The 16,827-nt window shown below is 44.3% G+C and overlaps 1 protein-coding gene across 5 annotated transcripts in view; it reads right to left on the bottom strand.

The window, feature by feature from the left end:
• fars2 (phenylalanyl-tRNA synthetase 2, mitochondrial) overlaps positions 1 to 16,827 on the bottom strand; it is a 163,691-nt gene that overhangs the window by 49,275 nt on the left and 97,589 nt on the right. The window lies entirely within an intron of this gene.

Raw genomic sequence — 16,827 nt, forward strand, 5'->3', positions numbered from 1 at the left:
AAAATCCTGTTTCTGGAAACATTTGAAGAGAGAAACAGGCTGTGTGTGTGTGTGTGTGTGTGTGTCTGTGTGTGTGTCTGTGTGTGTGTCTCTGTGTGTGTGTGTCTGTGTGTGTGTCTCTGTGTTTGTGTGTCTCTGTGTCTGTGTGTGTGTCTCTGTGTGTCTCTGTGTCTGTGTTTGTGTGTCTCTGTGTGTGTGTGTGTGTCTCTGTGTGTGTCTCTGTGTGTGTGTGTCTCTGTGTTTGTGTGTCTCTGTGTCTGTGTGTGTGTCTCTGTGTGTCTCTGTGTGTGTGTGTGTGTGTCTTTGTGTCTGTGTTTGTGTGTCTCTGTGTGTCTGTGTGTGTGTCTCTGTGTCTGTGTTTGTGTGTCTCTGTGTCTGTGTTTGTGTGTCTCTGTGTGTGTGTGTGTGTGTGTGTGTTTGTGTGTCTGTGTGTGTCTCTGTGTGTGTGTGTGTGTGTGTGTGTCTGTGTGTGTGTGTGTGTATGTGTGTGTGTGTGTGTGTCTGTGTGTCTGTGTTTGTGTGTCTGTGTGTCTGTGTTTGTGTGTTTGTGTGTCTGTGTTTGTGTGTCTCTGTGTGTGTGTTTGTGTGTCTGTATTTGTGTGTCTCTGTGTGTGTGTTTGTGTGTCTGTGTGTGTCTCTGTGTGTTTGTGTGTGTCTGTGTGTCTGTGTTTGTGTGTCTCTGTGTGTGTGTGTGTGTTTGTGTGTGTGTGTGTGTGTGTGTGTTTGTGTCTGTGTGTGTCTCTGTGTGTTTGTGTGTGTCTGTGTGTGTGTCTGTGTGTGTGTGTGTGTGTGTCTCTGTTTGTGTGTCTGTGTTTGTGTGTCTCTGTTTGTGTGTGTCTGTGTGTGTGTGTCTCTGTGTGTGTGTCTGTGTGTGTGTTTGTGTCTGTGTCTGTGTGTCTCTGTGTGTGTGTGTGTCTGTGTGTCTATGTTTGTGTGTCTCTGTGTGTGTGTGTGTCTGTGTGTGTGTGTGTGTGTGTGTGTCTCTGTGTGTGTGTGTGTCTGTGTGTCTATGTTTGTGTGTCTCTGTGTGTCTCTGTGTGTGTGTGTGTGTGTGTGTGTGTGTGTGTGTGTGTGTGTGTGTGTGTGTGTGTGTGTCTGTGTTTGTGGGTCTGTGCAAAATGCAAAACCAGTATGTGGGGGAGAGTTGAAGAAGTTGTTGGGTCAGTATGTTGTAGAGGAAATGCTGCCCTGAAACACGGTTGACTCGCTCTCTTTCGTGCCATAATAAACCAGATCCTACTACTGGTAACGCTGCTAAGTGTAGTGTTGACTAGCTAACGGTAGGCTAACGTTACCTGCTGCTAAGTGTAGTGTTGACTAGCTAACGGTAGGCTAACGTTACCTGCTGCTAAGTGTAGTGTTGACTAGCTAACGGTGCCAACGTTACCTGCTGCTAAGTGTAGTGTTGACTAGCTAACGGTAGGCTAACGTTACCTGCTGCTAAGTGTAATGTTGACTAGCTAACGGTAGGCTAACGTTACCTGCTGCTAAGTGTAGTGTTGACTAGCTAACGGTAGGCTAACGTTACCTGCTGCTAAGTGTAGTGTTGACTAGCTAACGGTAGGCTAACGTTACCTGCTGCTAAGTGTAATGTTGACTAGCTAACGGTAGGCTAACGTTACCTGCTGCTAAGTGTAGTGTTGACTAGCTAACGGTAGGCCAACGTTACCTGCTGCTAAGTGTAATGTTGACTGGCTAACGGTGGGCCAACGTTACCTGCTGCTAAGTGTAGTGTTGACTAGCTAACGGTGCTAACGTTACCTGCTGCTAAGTGTAGTGTTGACTAGCTAACGGTAGGCTAACGTTACCTGCTGCTAAGTGTAATGTTGACTAGCTAACGGTAGGCTAACGTTACCTGCTGCTAAGTGTAGTGTTGACTAGCTAACGGTAGGCTAACGTTACCTGCTGCTAAGTGTAGTGTTGACTAGCTAACGGTAGGCTAACGTTACCTGCTGCTAAGTGTAGTGTTGACTAGCTAACAGTAGGCTAACGTTCCCTGCTGCTAAGTGTAATGTTAACTAGCCAACGGTAGGCTAACGTTACCTGCTGCTAAGTGTAATGTTGACTAGCTAACGGTAGGCTAACGTTACCTGCTGCTAAGTGTAGTGTTGACTAGCTAACGGTAGGCTAACGTTACCTGCTGCTAAGTGTAGTGTTGACTAGCTAACGGTAGGCTAACGTTACCTGCTGCTAAGTGTAATGTTAACTAGCCAACGGTAGGCTAACGTTCCCTGCTGCTAAGTGTAATGTTAACTAGCTAACGGTAGGCTAACGTTACCTGCTGCTAAGTGTAGTGCTGACTGGCCTCCTGTGCGACGATGTTTCAGTTCGTCCATTTTCGGAGCATCAGAAAGAAGCGCAGGCATTTAAGTGGCACCTAAATAAGGCACCGAAATCCGCGTTGCTAGTTTTACAAGTACTACGCAAATACATTTCAATCAATATAATCTCGTAAAACAAAGTGAAACCATGTCAAATTACATCATTTAGGAAAATCTGCTCACCAAAGTTTCTCTTCAATTTATTCAAACTTTATGTAACAGACAAAAAAAGCTTTTCAGAGGTGGCGGGAGCTCCAGGATTTTAAAGCTCTGAAGAACGATGCAGACGTAGCCACATTTCCTCTCGACAGGTAACATAATTACCATAAATGATTTATCTTTCACTTGGTTATTAGTAGTCAAAAGTCCACAAAGCTACGTTGGTGAGGATGATAGTAACGTTAGCACAGTGGTCTGTCTGATATGATGCTGAAATGGATAACGCTAGCCTGCTAGTTAGCATCGTTTTACTGTTGGTGAGTAAAGTTAACGTTGTGTTAGTGTTTAGTTATTGAAAATGTTGTCTGACACGGCAGCATAGGAGACGGTTTGGGCTTCAGCAGAAAGGGGGGAGGGACTGAGAAGTTGTCGATGTTCAAATTAGTTGGTAAAGTCCTGGATCTTCACAATCTTACCTACAACAGCTTTAACAATTCTCTCCAAATTAAAGTCACTTTTTTTTCATATAAAAGTTAAAGTGAGTCACAATCTTTTTCGCTATGTGCTGCAGAAGAAAAAGGGAAAGTTTCTCAAACAGCAGTTTTCTCATTTAAGAACAAAACTCTTCAGCTGCTCCGAGGCAGGTCAAAGCAAAGGGCGAACGCTCCGCGGAATAAAGGATTATGGGTAATTCGGAGGATTTCAGCCGTTTTCAGCCTGGGACATATAGATGAGAGGGAAGTTGGTTGGTTTCTCTCGCTGGGGATGAAGACTAATTGAGACAAACCGGTTTCCCTTTCTGATGCTTCGACCCTCCAGAAACTGCGACCTCTGCCTGGGTCGTGATTCACACTTTTTAAGGAACACAGAAGAGGAAACGCGAGGGATTTAAACCACGGGGGCGTAGCTGCAATTTCAGATGCAAGGAGGACAGATTGTTCAGGATGATGATTTTTTTTATTAAAATATCGTCTCTCCCATTTGTCTCTCCAATAAAGCAACGGATTCCAAGGAATAGAGCCCGACTGATAAAGGATTTTTAAGAACAATATATCAATACAAATATTTGGTGATTTAAAGGTCCCATGACATGGTGCTCTTTGGATGCTTTTATATAGACCTTAGTGGTCCCTAATACTGTATCTGAAGTCTCTTTTATATAGACCTTAGTTGTCCCCTAATACTGTATCTGAAGTCTCTTTTATATAGACCTTAGTGGTCCCTAATACTGTATCTGAAGTCTCTTTTATATAGACCTTAGTTGTCCCCTAATACTGTATCTGAAGTCTCTTTTATATAGACCTTAGTGGTCCCCTAATACTGTATCTGAAGTCTCTTTTATATAGACCTTAGTGGTCCCCTAATACTGTATCTGAAGTCTCTTTTATATAGACCTTAGTGGTCCCCTAATACTGTATCTGAAGTCTCTTTTATATAGACCTTAGTGGTCCCCTAATACTGTATCTGAAGTCTCTTTTATATAGACCTTAGTGGTCCCCTAATACTGTATCTGAAGTCTCTTTTATATAGGCCTTAGTGGTCCCTAATACTGTATCTGAAGTCTCTTTTATATAGGCCTTAGTGGTCCCTAATACTGTATCTGAAGTCTCTTTTATATAGACCTTAGCGGTCCCCTAATACTGTATCTGAAGTCTCTTTTATATAGGCCTTAGTGGTCCCCTAATACTGTATCTGAAGTCTCTTTTATATAGGCCTTAGTGGTCCCCTAATACTGTATCTGAAGATTTTTTTTTAATTTTCGTCATTAAATTCACTTCTGAGAATGTTTTAGGTGAGAAATGTACTGTGTAGGTGTTGAATATAGGCAGTGTTATGAAAATGTATGTCTAATTGAAAATGTGTCTGTATCTAGGGGTGTGCACACTGGCCTACTCATGGTGCGTTCAAATCAACTAGGACGTGTTGTAAGTGTGGGGGACGAAGGGCAACGTCATGTAGTGTATTTTACAGATCTGAGACTGACATGTTTAAGTTGCGTCTCTGTGTTGAAACTAGAGCTGCAATCGATTCAACTACTGAATTAATCTGCAAGTATTTTTCTAATCAATTTATCGTCATTTTTTCGTCAAAACCAGTGAAAATTGTGTGATCTCAGCTTGTTAAATGTGAATATTGTTCTAGTTTCTTCTCTCCTCTGGGAAAGTAAACTGAGACCAAACAACTAATCCATTCACCCAGAAATTAATCCACAATGAAAATAATCGTACAAACAGTTAAAGGTTTGAATAAGCTGCCCCAAACTTGCTTGACGTAATTAAAAGGAGCAGAGTCGCTCTTTTATGGAGTCTACGGAGGAGTTAAACAAAGCAGATTCTTTTCTTTCCCTTGAAGTTACATGCACTGGACCTTCAGTATTAGCATTGACTCATATCCTCTTTTTAACACTTCCATGCCTCACATATGAAGTCTTTAAATCCCTCTAAGCTGCCTCCTCCTCCTCATGACCGAAGAGGATTTAAAAAGGTGAAATCAATCCGGGATCGAAGCTTTTAGGTGGATTACTTCAGCAGGTCGGAGTCATCACATGGACACAGCAGGTGATCAACCCGTCAGATGCTGAGTTAAGTCAGAGAATCAGGCGTTTTGGGAATTATTTCAGTATATTCCAGACTGATCTCATGAAATGGCGTATGTATGACACGCCAATTTGTATGCCATTATTGGCGCGTTATCAAGGCGCATGTTTCTTAAGCCAAAGACCCCTTAACTGAAAGATAGATGGAGCAGGGACCCCTTACTACATATATTGTATAAAATGAAGTTGGATATTAAACTGGGCCTACAATAAGGTGTACGGCGGCCTAAAGCCCTTATACCTTTATTGCATGGAATACTACGCTATTAAAATAGCCTAATAATCGTTGGTACTGTATGTTTAATGTTAAACATACAGTACAGGCCAAAAGTTTGGACACACCTTCTCATTCAAATGTGTTTCCTTTTTATTTTCATGACTATTTACATTGTAGATTCTCACTGAAGGCATCAAAACTATGAATGAACACATATGCGGCGCTGCCGGTGTTGCACCGGACTAAAACAATGCATGCGCAAAAAATCAGTTGGCCCACCTATCTACAGCTAGAGGAGACCCCACCTATCTACAGCTAGGGGAGACCCCACCTATCTACAGCTAGGGGAGACCCCACCTATCTACAGCTAGAGGAGACCCCACCTATCTACAGCTAGAGGAGACCCCACCTATCTACAGCTAGGGGAGACCCCACCTATCTACAGCTAGAGGAGATCGTGATAAGCCCTATCTCAACAAACGGTGGCATATCCTCTTAAGAAAAGAATTTCTTATGCGTTTACATCTGACGGGCAAGTCCAAGGAGGCTTCCATGTCGTTCCGCTATTTTAAAAAACTATAATGCCTGAGAGAGACATAGAGCACCAGCCGGTCACTGCACTGGAAACATTTGAAAGCCTACAACTGCCCTTTAGTTCATAATGGGGGATCAGACTTACACCAAGCCACAGGAGAAGGAATCGCCAGATAAGCGAAAAACGGAAGACATGTTGTCGTAGCTTCTTAACGGCTCCATAACGGCTACTGTAGTTGCAACACGCAAGTTGAAAAAGCGAGGCGGTAGAGAGCACTATTCGCTTGAATGCAAAATACTATTTCACTAACCTGACTCCTCCAGATGGATTACTTCGCATTAGCTCGGCATATCCATCTGGGAACTTTACGTTGGAGAACTTTTGGGAAGGGGAGCAAAAATCCTGGTTATCTGATTGGATGAACCATCCGTCTATCACCACCGATAGACGGGCCAAATCAACCAATTTTTTCCTCCGAGAAAAGCCTCCAGTGCAGTTTTTTTTTTTTTTGCTCTTCTTTCAATGAAGGAATACTTTCTAATGCGGATAAAACTTGCCGCGATAGCTACGCTCATCTCATCCGTGGAAGCTGACACGTTGTTTAGGCTTCTCATTGGTTCACACCTAAACCCGCCTCAAAACTCAACGCTGATTGGTCGGTCGTTTGGCAAAGGGCTCCAAATTGTCTCTATCTCAAGATGCCAGACTGATCTGGGAGAGGAAAACTGGAGCTCGCGAGATCAGGACACTCTCACCAGGCTAGATGGTAGAAATTACTACTCGGTGTACCTTTAAGCACTTGGATATGGTTGTTTTTAAATGCTTAACCAAGCAGTTTAAGGTTCCTAAGCTTAACTAAACTCCAACTATAGAGATTGCAGATAAAACATTTTTTTTTACAATTTCTCTGGCAGTCTTTTGGGTAGTTTTGGCATAGGTTGGGTTTTTGGGTTTAGTTGGTATTCTGCTGTTCACACTGATCCCTAGAAGAGAAACATTATGTTTCACAGTAGAAAGAAAAAAGGGCCAAAGACGTTAAAGATTAGATTCCTACGTTATCACTTTTGCACAAATCTGCAGGAATAATGAGTTGCATGTAGCGGCATAGTGGCCACAGGCTGTCGTTTGGCTTTCAGACTCATATTCTGAGGAGTGGGCGGAGAGGCTGGGGATGTAATCTGGACATTTTTCTAAATATTTGTGCGTGGGGGCATTCAAATGGCTCTCGACTAATGAACAAACACACCCACGAGCACACACGCGCACACACACACACACACACACACACACACACACACACACACACACACACACACACACACACACACACACACACAAATACAAACACGCACACACACAGAAAACAAGAGGCGGATGGCAAGCGAGCAGGGAGAAGAATTACCGGCTTTGATTGGAAATGCTTCTGCTTATTATGATGATGTGCAACCCGTCTGCCCCCCACGTAGGAGTGTGTGCGAGTCCACAAAGTTCCTGTGCCTGTGCACACACAAACACACACACACACACACACACACACACACACACACACACACACACACACACACAGTGCGTCTCCCTATCTTTGTGGGGACCCGCCATTGACATAATGCATTCCCTAGCCCCTTACCCTAACCTTAACCATCACAACTAAATGCCTAACCTTAACCCTTGCCCTAACCTTAACCATCACAACTAAATGCCTAACCTTAACCCTTACCCTAACCTTAACCCTTACCCTAACCTTAACCATCACAACTAAATGCCTAACCTTTACCCTAACCTTAACCATCACAACTAAATGCCTAACCTTACCCTAACCTTAACCATCACAACTAAATGCCTAACCTTTACCCTAACCTTAACCATCACAACTAAATGCCTAACCTTACCCTAACCTTAACCATCACAACTAAATGCGTAACCTTACCCTAACCTTAACCATCACAACTAAATGCCTAACCTTTACCCTTACCCTAACCTTAACCTAATTCTAACCCTAATCCTAAAACCAAGTCTTAACCCTCAAACAGCCCTTTAAACTTGGGGGGTCCAGCATTTTGGTCCCATAAAGCTGTCACGACCCCATAAATGTAGTTAAACGAGACTACACACACACACACACACACACACACACACACACACACACACACACACACACACACACACACACACACACACACTTCCTCCTTTACATCCTGGTCTTGTCGCTCCTGGTCCAATCAGCAGATGGGGAATGTGGTTTCTATGCTAATGAGCGTTGGGTCGAAGGGTCGCAGAAGATGAGGGAACGCGCTGGAATAAATCTACACTTCATGATAACGCACAATCAATCAGATCTGTGACCCCTCTCCTCCTCTTCCACACCTCCTTCCTCCTTCCTTTTCGTCTCCTCTGGAACTCTACGTCTTCCCTTCTTTTCTTATTCACAAATCAACTACTCTATTCTCGCCCATCTACTTTCATCTTTCCATTTCCTCTCTCTCAATTCAATAATTCCCCTCGCTGTACTGCTGCCTCCCATCCTTTCTTCTTCTCCTCCTCCTCCTCCTCCTCCTCCTCCTCCTCCTCACCGCAACACTCCCAGTCTCTAATCTCTTTTCTCTCGACTTACCGTCCTATTCCATCACTTGCTATTATTACTTTTCCTTTCTCTGGCTTTTCATCTCGTCTTTTTGTCTCTCCTTCGTTCGATCATCAACAGAAACTGTGACAAAAAAAACGTTGCTCGACCACCATTTCTTCATGAAGGAAACAACAAAAAAAGGTAACTTCTGTAAATAAAAACTAGGATGAAAACATTACAATTTTCATAGAAAGATTACCTAACTGTTTTCTCCTTAACTTAAACACGTACGGATCTGTTTTTAAACTGAGATTTTCCTTGAAGAAAGAGTTCTGTCCACACAAACTTCCATCCATCCATCTTCGTCTGCTTTACCGGTGTCGGGTCGCGGGACGAGCAGCTCCAGCAGGGGACCCCAAACTTCCCTTTCCCGAGCAACATTAACCAGCTCCGACTGGGGGATCCCGAGGCGTTCCCAGGCCAGGTTGGAGATATAATCCCTCCACCTAGTCCTGGGTCTTCCCCGAGGCCTCCTCCCAGCTGGACCTCCCTCCACCTAGTCCTGGGTCTTCCCCGAGGCCTCCTCCCAGCTGGACCTCCCTCCACCTAGTCCTGGGTCTTCCCCGAGGCCTCCTCCCAGCTGGACCTCCCTCCACCTAGTCCTGGGTCTTCCCGAGAACTCCTCCCAGCTGGACCTCCCTCCACCTAGTCCTGGGTCTTCCCGAGAACTCCTCCCAGCTGGACCTCCCTCCACCTAGTCCTGGGTCTTCCCGAGGCCTCCTCCCAGCTGGACGTGCCTGGAACACCTCCCTAGGGAGGCGCCCAGGGGCATCCTTACCAGATGCCCGAACCACCTCAACTGGCTCCCTGCGACGTGAAGGAGCAGCGGCTCTCTCCGAGCTCCTCACGGATGACTGAGCTTCTCACCCTATCTCTAAGGGAGACGCCAGCCACCCTCCTGAGGAAACCCATTTCGCCGCTTGTACCCTGGATCTCGTTCTTTCGGTCATGACCCAGCCTTCATGACCATAGGTGAGGGTAGGAAGGAAAACTGACCGGTAGATCGAGAGCTTTGCCTTCTGGCTCAGCTCTCTTTTCGTCACAACGGTGCGATAGATTGAATGCAATACCGCACCCGCTGCGCCGATTCTCCGACCAATCTCCCGCTCCGTTGTCCCCTCACTCACTCACGAACAAAACCCCAAGGTACTTGAACTCCTTCACTTGGGGTAAGGACTCATTCCCTACCCGGAGAAGGCACTCCATCAGTTTCCTGCTGAGAACCATGGCCTCCGATTTAGAGGTGCTGATCCTCATCCCAACCGCTTCACACTCGGTTGCGAACCGATCCAGTGAGTGCTGAAGGTCTCAGGCCGATGATGCCATCAGGACCACATCATCTGCAAAGAGCAGCGATGAGATCCCCAGCCCACCGAACCGCAACCCCTCCCCACCCCGACTACGCCTCGATGTCCTGTCCATAAATACTACAAACAGGATTGGTGACAAAAGGCAGCCCTGGCAAACTTTGTTTTACAAAATGTCTCCGTCCACAGGAGAAGGCATCAGCGATTCCTTAAGCTCAAACATGGCCACGCATTCTCATGAACGTGTTTGTATGATAACATACGAAATTAGGGGTGCAGACCACTCTCTCTCTCTCTCTCCTCCCCTCCATGAAGTACAGCTGAGCTGACGCTGCGTACTGCACAGTGGACTCAGAACAACAAACAGCGAAGCATGTGACAAATTCTTAAAAAAGGTACAGACTATTTGTTTCTTAATAGGCATACATAAATCACAATCATACTAGGCTAAATATGGGCTACGATCTGGGCCTGCACAGCGGCAGGAAAAAGATGTAAGAGATGTAAGACACCGTGTGTCTACCCAAAGATGATTTTGATACACCGAACGTAGATTTGCGCTCTGGAGTTCGGCTGATAACCTCTGCCACGAGACCCCTGAAAATCCAGATCATACAAAATGTCTTTGTGGACGTGAAGCAGTGCGATATGTGAAAGTCTACTCTGAGCGATAGTGCTACGGAGAAAGGGTTTCAGGCGGGGAAGAGCTGAGAAAGAGCTTTCAGAGCCAGCAGTAGACACCTGGTGGTCCTGCTCCGCGCCCTGCTATGCCCCGCTACACCCTGCTACATCATGCTACACCCTGCTACATCATGCTACACCCTGCTATGTCCTGCTACACCATGCTACTACCTCTTACACCATGCTACGTCCTGCTACACCATGCTACGTCCTGCTAAGTCCTGCTAAGTCCTGCTACACCATGCTACTACCTCTTACACCATGCTACTACCTCTTACACCATGCTACGTCCTCTTACACCATGCTACGTCCTGCTACACCATGCTACGTCCTGCTATGTCCTGCTAAGTCCTGCTACACCATGCTACTACCTCTTACACCATGCTACATCCTCTTACACCATGCTACACCCTGCTACATCATGCTAAGTCCTGCTACACCATGCTACTACCTCTTACACCATGCTACGTCCTGCTACACCATGCTACTACCTCTTACACCATGCTACGTCCTCTTACACCATGCTACGTCCTGCTACACCATGCTACGTCCTGCTATGTCCTGCTAAGTCCTGCTACACCATGCTACTACCTCTTACACCATGCTACTACCTCTTACACCATGCTACGTCCTCTTACACCATGCTACGTCCTGCTACACCATACTACGTCCTGCTATGTCCTGCTAAGTCCTGCTACACCATGCTACGTCCTGCTATGTCCTGCTAAGTCCTGCTACACCATGCTACTACCTCTTACACCATGCTACGTCCTGCTACACCATGCTACACCCTGCTACATCATGCTAAGTCCTGCTACACCATGCTACTACCTCTTACACCATGCTACGTCCTGCTACACCATGCTACGTCCTGCTAAGTCCTGCTAAGTCCTGCTACACCATGCTACTACCTCTTACACCATGCTACTACCTCTTACACCATGCTACGTCCTCTTACACCATGCTACGTCCTGCTACACCATGCTACGTCCTGCTATGTCCTGCTAAGTCCTGCTACACCATGCTACTACCTCTTACACCATGCTACATCCTGCTACGTCCTGCAGTGCCATGCTACGTCCTCTTACACCATGCTACGTCCTGCTACGTCCTGCTACGTCCTCTTATACCATGCTACGTCCTGCTACGTACTGCAGTCCCGTGTTACGCCCTGCAGTTCCCTGCTATGACATGAACTACTACAACTATTTCTAGTCACTGATCCATTATCTTTATTGTGACTATTATTACTGTTCATCACACCCCCAACCAGCACCGTCAGACACCACCTACCAAGAGCCTGGGTCTGTCCCAGGTTTCTCCCTAAAAGGGAGATTTTCCTCACCACTGTCGCACTAAATGCTTGCTCTTGGGGGAAATTCCTGGAATTGTTGGGTCTTTGTAAATTATAGAGTTTGGTCTAGACCTACTCTATCTGTAAAGTGTCTTGAGATAACTCAACTTGTTATGATTTGATGCTACAAATAAAATTGAATTGAAATTGAATTGTATAGCATCCTCTTCCATTTCCCGCTTGCTTTTCTTTCTTGTCTTTCTTTGCTTTTCATTCATCATGTCTCTCCTCTCCTGTCCACATCTTATTTGATTAATATTTTTTCTTCTCTTCCCTCCCTGCTGTTGGTTTCAGTTCCTCCCTGACAAAACATTATTTTCGTCTGTTCTCTCTCTCCTCTCCTCTCCTCTCGTCGGGCTCCATTCCTCCTAATTAGATTTGCCATGAATATATTTATGACTGCATTATTAGAGACTGTGAGGCGGGCGGTTGTGGTTTTAAGCTGCAGGATTGTGATTAAGTGTAATGATTACTTAGGCAGCTGTGACACGATACACCACTTGTAATTAGGCAGGGCGACTTCGGGTTTCTGCAAGTGGAATCTGAGACTTTTTAATGGCAGTTTCATCATAATTCATGGTCCTTATTTTAACGATCTAAGCGCACGGTGTGAAGCGCCTGGTGCAGATGTGTTTAGGGTTTGTCCAAATCCACTTTTGCTAGTTTGACGGTGGGAAAAAAGGGTCAGTGTGCCGGGCGCCTGGTCCCAATGGGTTGTCCCTAGTGTCTTCATTAATCAGAGGTGTGTTTTGGGCGTAACATGCAATCAACCAATCAGAGATCATCTCCCATTCCCTTTAAAAGCCAGGCGCGATTGGACCTTGGAGCATTGCTGTTATGATGGAGGATTTACACCGTAATATTTTTCTTTGTAATCTTCTGCATGTGTGTGTGTGTGTGTGTGTGTGTGTGTGTGTGTGTGTGTGTGTGTGTGTGTGTGTGTGTGTGTGTGTGTGCTGCTGTGTGTCCCTGTGTGTGTAACAAGCATAGTGTGTGCGCGCTGTGCACGAGCCTAGGAGCATTTTACTAATGCTCTGTTAAAATAACAATTAAAATGCTGCGTTATTGACTTTAGACAAGGTTTTTGTTGGTCAATGGTGCCATCACTTCCCGCTGCCACAAGATAGCAATACGTCCAGAATGCACCTGAACACACCTCCCTGTAAGACCACAATGCACCTGAACACACCTCCCTGTAAGACCACAATGCACCTGAACACACCTCCCTGTAAGAACACAATGCACCTGAACACACCGCCCTGTAAGACCAGCACGCCCAGAATGCACCTGAACACACCTCCCTGTAAGACCACATTGCACCTGAACACACCTCCCTGTAAGACACGGCTGCCCATGGGCCACGGGTGGGCGCAGGTGCATTTGTTATTTAAACTAGGCAGGCGCTGGACAGGAAATTGACAACATCTGGCCCATGCCACATGGGATTTAAAAGACACCACAAATTTATTTAGCAAACGTCTTTCGGTTGCATATACAAATCATTTGGAGAAATTCATGAATACAAGTATACATACACTCAAACACACACACTCTCGGTAAAGAGTTTTTTTCCTCTTCTCACAGGCTTTCTCAAGGCTAATTTATATTTTTCACATGTGAACAGCCATCTCAGTCTTTGAGCATCCATCCATATTTACCAAAATCAATATCTGCAGAACTATATCCACCAAATGAATGAGCAAAACTAAAGCAAATAGAAAATATACAAAGCTGTCAACGCAACCAGGAGGATTTCTTTCATGCCACATTTAAAGGAAAAACTAGTCTTTTAGACTTAGGAACATATTCATCTAACGTGGAAAAAAAGAGCATGCATAAAGTCTCGACAACCTTTTAGTGGCTGAGAGTTTGCAGCACCGAACTTTGCTGATTTTTTTTAAGCTGTCAACTTCAAAAATATTGAAATACTAGGAAGGATATTCTTTTGTCAAACATTGGCCTTTGATATGTGATTGAAGAAGAAATCTTTGACTAACTCAAGTGACTTCATATTCCTTTTAGTGGTTTCTTTTCTCTTAGTTATTTAAGACCATTAAATATCTTATGGATGGGACTATAAACTGGAGATTTGCGGTTTACAACTCCTCTATAAACAGGAGACTTTGAGTGTAGCTTAGGGGTTCAGGACTGGCCTATACGCTGAAGTTTTGGGGTTCTTGTTCTTGTCCTTAAAGTTGACGTTTGGTGGTGTATGACTACGTCTATTAACTGAGATTTTAGTAGTAAGGGGGGGGTGTATGAACTGCAGCTTTTTGGGTGTACAAATGGAAGTTTACAACTGGTCTATAACCTACATGTCTTGGTGTGCACCAACTGGAGGTTTGGCAGAAAGGAAGGGTCTATAAACTGGGGATATTGGGCTGTAAAATTGGGTTCATAAAGTGGAGATTTGTGGTGTACAACTCCTGTATAAACTTGAGATTTTGAGTGTATAGATTTTGGGGTTCGGAACTGGTCTTTAAAGTTTAGGTTTGGGGGTGTAAGACTGGTCTATTAACGGAGATTTTTAGGAGTAGGGTTGGTGTATTTAGGGTGTACAAATGGTTGATAAATGGAAGGAAACAAGTGATCTATAACCCAGACAGCCTTGCACTTGGGCTGCAGGGCTTTTGAACTCCCTGTGAGCGTGTAGTCATCAGGTTGTGAGCGTCAGAGGGGGGAGTCTTTGCCTTTTTGCTGCATCAGATCTAAGGATCATGAGCCTGTCAGCCTGTCTGGCTCATCTCAACCACTGGGATCAAGAGCGAGAGGCTGTGAGCTGCTGAACATCCTCCAGAGCTGCCGGCAGATTAACTGACACCGAGGCTAATGAAGAGCTCTCAACGCGGGAAAAATCACACATCTGACGCATGAGACGCTGACGTACAGGCAGCCAAGAAGAAAGCCGGGAAAGATGCCTGACTGATGCTCAAGCGTCAGTCTGAGAGTGTGTGTGTGTGTGTGTGTTTTGTGGGCAGAACATCATTGAACTGAGCCGCAGTGTGGCACAGACGTCAGCCAAAACAGATTGCACGACAAAAAACGAGGATAGATGGGCCGAGAGCAAACATCGCTGTGAGTGTGAGTGTGTGTGTGAGAGATGAGACAACCCCATGCCCTCCCTCTTTTTGCTCATACAGAGCTCTGCAATGCCAGACCCCCTTCCTCAGCCAATCAGGAAAGCTTGGTGGTTGCAGAGGGGGTTGTCTGTGTGTGTGTGTGTGTGTATTGCCGTATCGCCGTCTGTTGATGACGTCATTGTTCAATGATCACAAGAGGCGTGACGGCAGCAGTGATGTGTCCGTGTGAGTAATGTGATGCATGTGTTCACAGAATCTGTCACAGACAAGAATATGACTTATATGAATAAAACCAGAACATGTGAATATGAAGTAACAACTTATATTCAGTCCCAATGGCAAACTTAGTTTATTAACTGTTACACTCCAATTCTGAGCACCAGAAAGACCAGTATTGGACCAAATGATAGCTAAATAACCAGAGAATATATTGGAATAAAAACCCGAACAGGGCTAAAATATCAATAAATATTGGACCAAACCAAAGCTAAAACACCAGTGAATATTGGACCAAACCAACGCTATAACACCAGTGAATATTGGACCAAACCAAAGCTAAAATATCAATAAATATTGGACCAAACCAAGGCTAAAATATCCAAAAATATTGGACCAAACCAAAGCTAAAACATCAGTGACTATTGGACCAAACCAACGCTATAACACCAGTGAATATTGGACCAAACCAAAGCTAAAATATCAATGAATATTGGACCAAACCATGGCTAAAATACCAATAAATATTGGACCAAACCAAAGCTAAAACACCAGGGACTACTGGACCAAACCAAGGCTAAAATACCAATAAATATTGGACCAAACCGAAGCTAAAACACCAGTGAATATTGGACCAAACCAAAGCTAAAATATCAATAAATACTGGACCAAACCAAGGCTAAAATATCAATAAATATTGGACCAAACCAAAGCTAAAACATCAGTGACTATTGGACCAAACCAACGCTATAACACCAGTGAATATTGGACCAAACCAAAGCTAAAATATCAATGAATATTGGACCAAACCAAAGCTAAAATATCAATGAATATTGGAACAATTGGACCATTGCACAAGTAAGGACAACCAGTACAACGAAATGCAGTTTAACATCTAACCAGTAGTGCAATCATTAGAAGTGCTTTTCCTTTAAAGCACTGCTTAAAAAAGACATAAAACACAGAATGCAGTATGATCATGTTAGTCCGATATTAAAGTGCATTAGCACATAAAGTGCATAGAGTTCTGAGAAATCAGACAGTCCATATAATAGTAGAGACAGAATGCAGTATGATCATAAATTGCATTGTTGAGGTGCATCAATAAAGTGCGTAGCGATCTTGCAGTCCTGACTGCAGATCAAGTTTCACATTTGGGATAATAAAGTGACTGAACTGGACCTTTGTCCTTTGTTCCATGTGCAATAAGTCGGCTTAATTTGCACATGTAATGTATGTTGACATACACGCAGATAGCTCAAAATGCGTACGGATAACACGCCACATGTCTTGTAGAAAGTGGCGTGTATGTTTACGCAAAGTCATGATATCACGTTGACATTGCAGATTCTTAAATGCAGCTTTTATAGTTGGACTAAATGAGAATAATATTCCGATGAAAAAGTGATGAATTATTACTGAACTTCTTGTTGATTGTAATGTTTAATATCCAAATGTTTTATTTATTTAGATCCATTTTGTTGTCTTTTCTGCTTCACATTTTCTCATTCCTCTTTCCTTTCCCTTTACATTTTTCAAGTCTTTTTGTCAAACTCTCATTTTTCATGTTATTCACATCTTCACCCCTCTGTCTTTTGCACTCGATCACTCGCTCTCCCTCTATCACTTTTTCCTTTCCACACCTCCCCTCTTCCATCACTCTTTTACATCCCTCACCTCTCCTCTTTCCTCTCCGTTTATATTTTTCAAGATTTTTTTGTCGCATTTTCCCTCTCCT

The sequence above is a fragment of the Perca flavescens genome, chromosome 22, assembly GCF_004354835.1.
Source record: "Perca flavescens isolate YP-PL-M2 chromosome 22, PFLA_1.0, whole genome shotgun sequence".
NCBI lineage: Eukaryota > Metazoa > Chordata > Actinopteri > Perciformes > Percidae > Perca > Perca flavescens.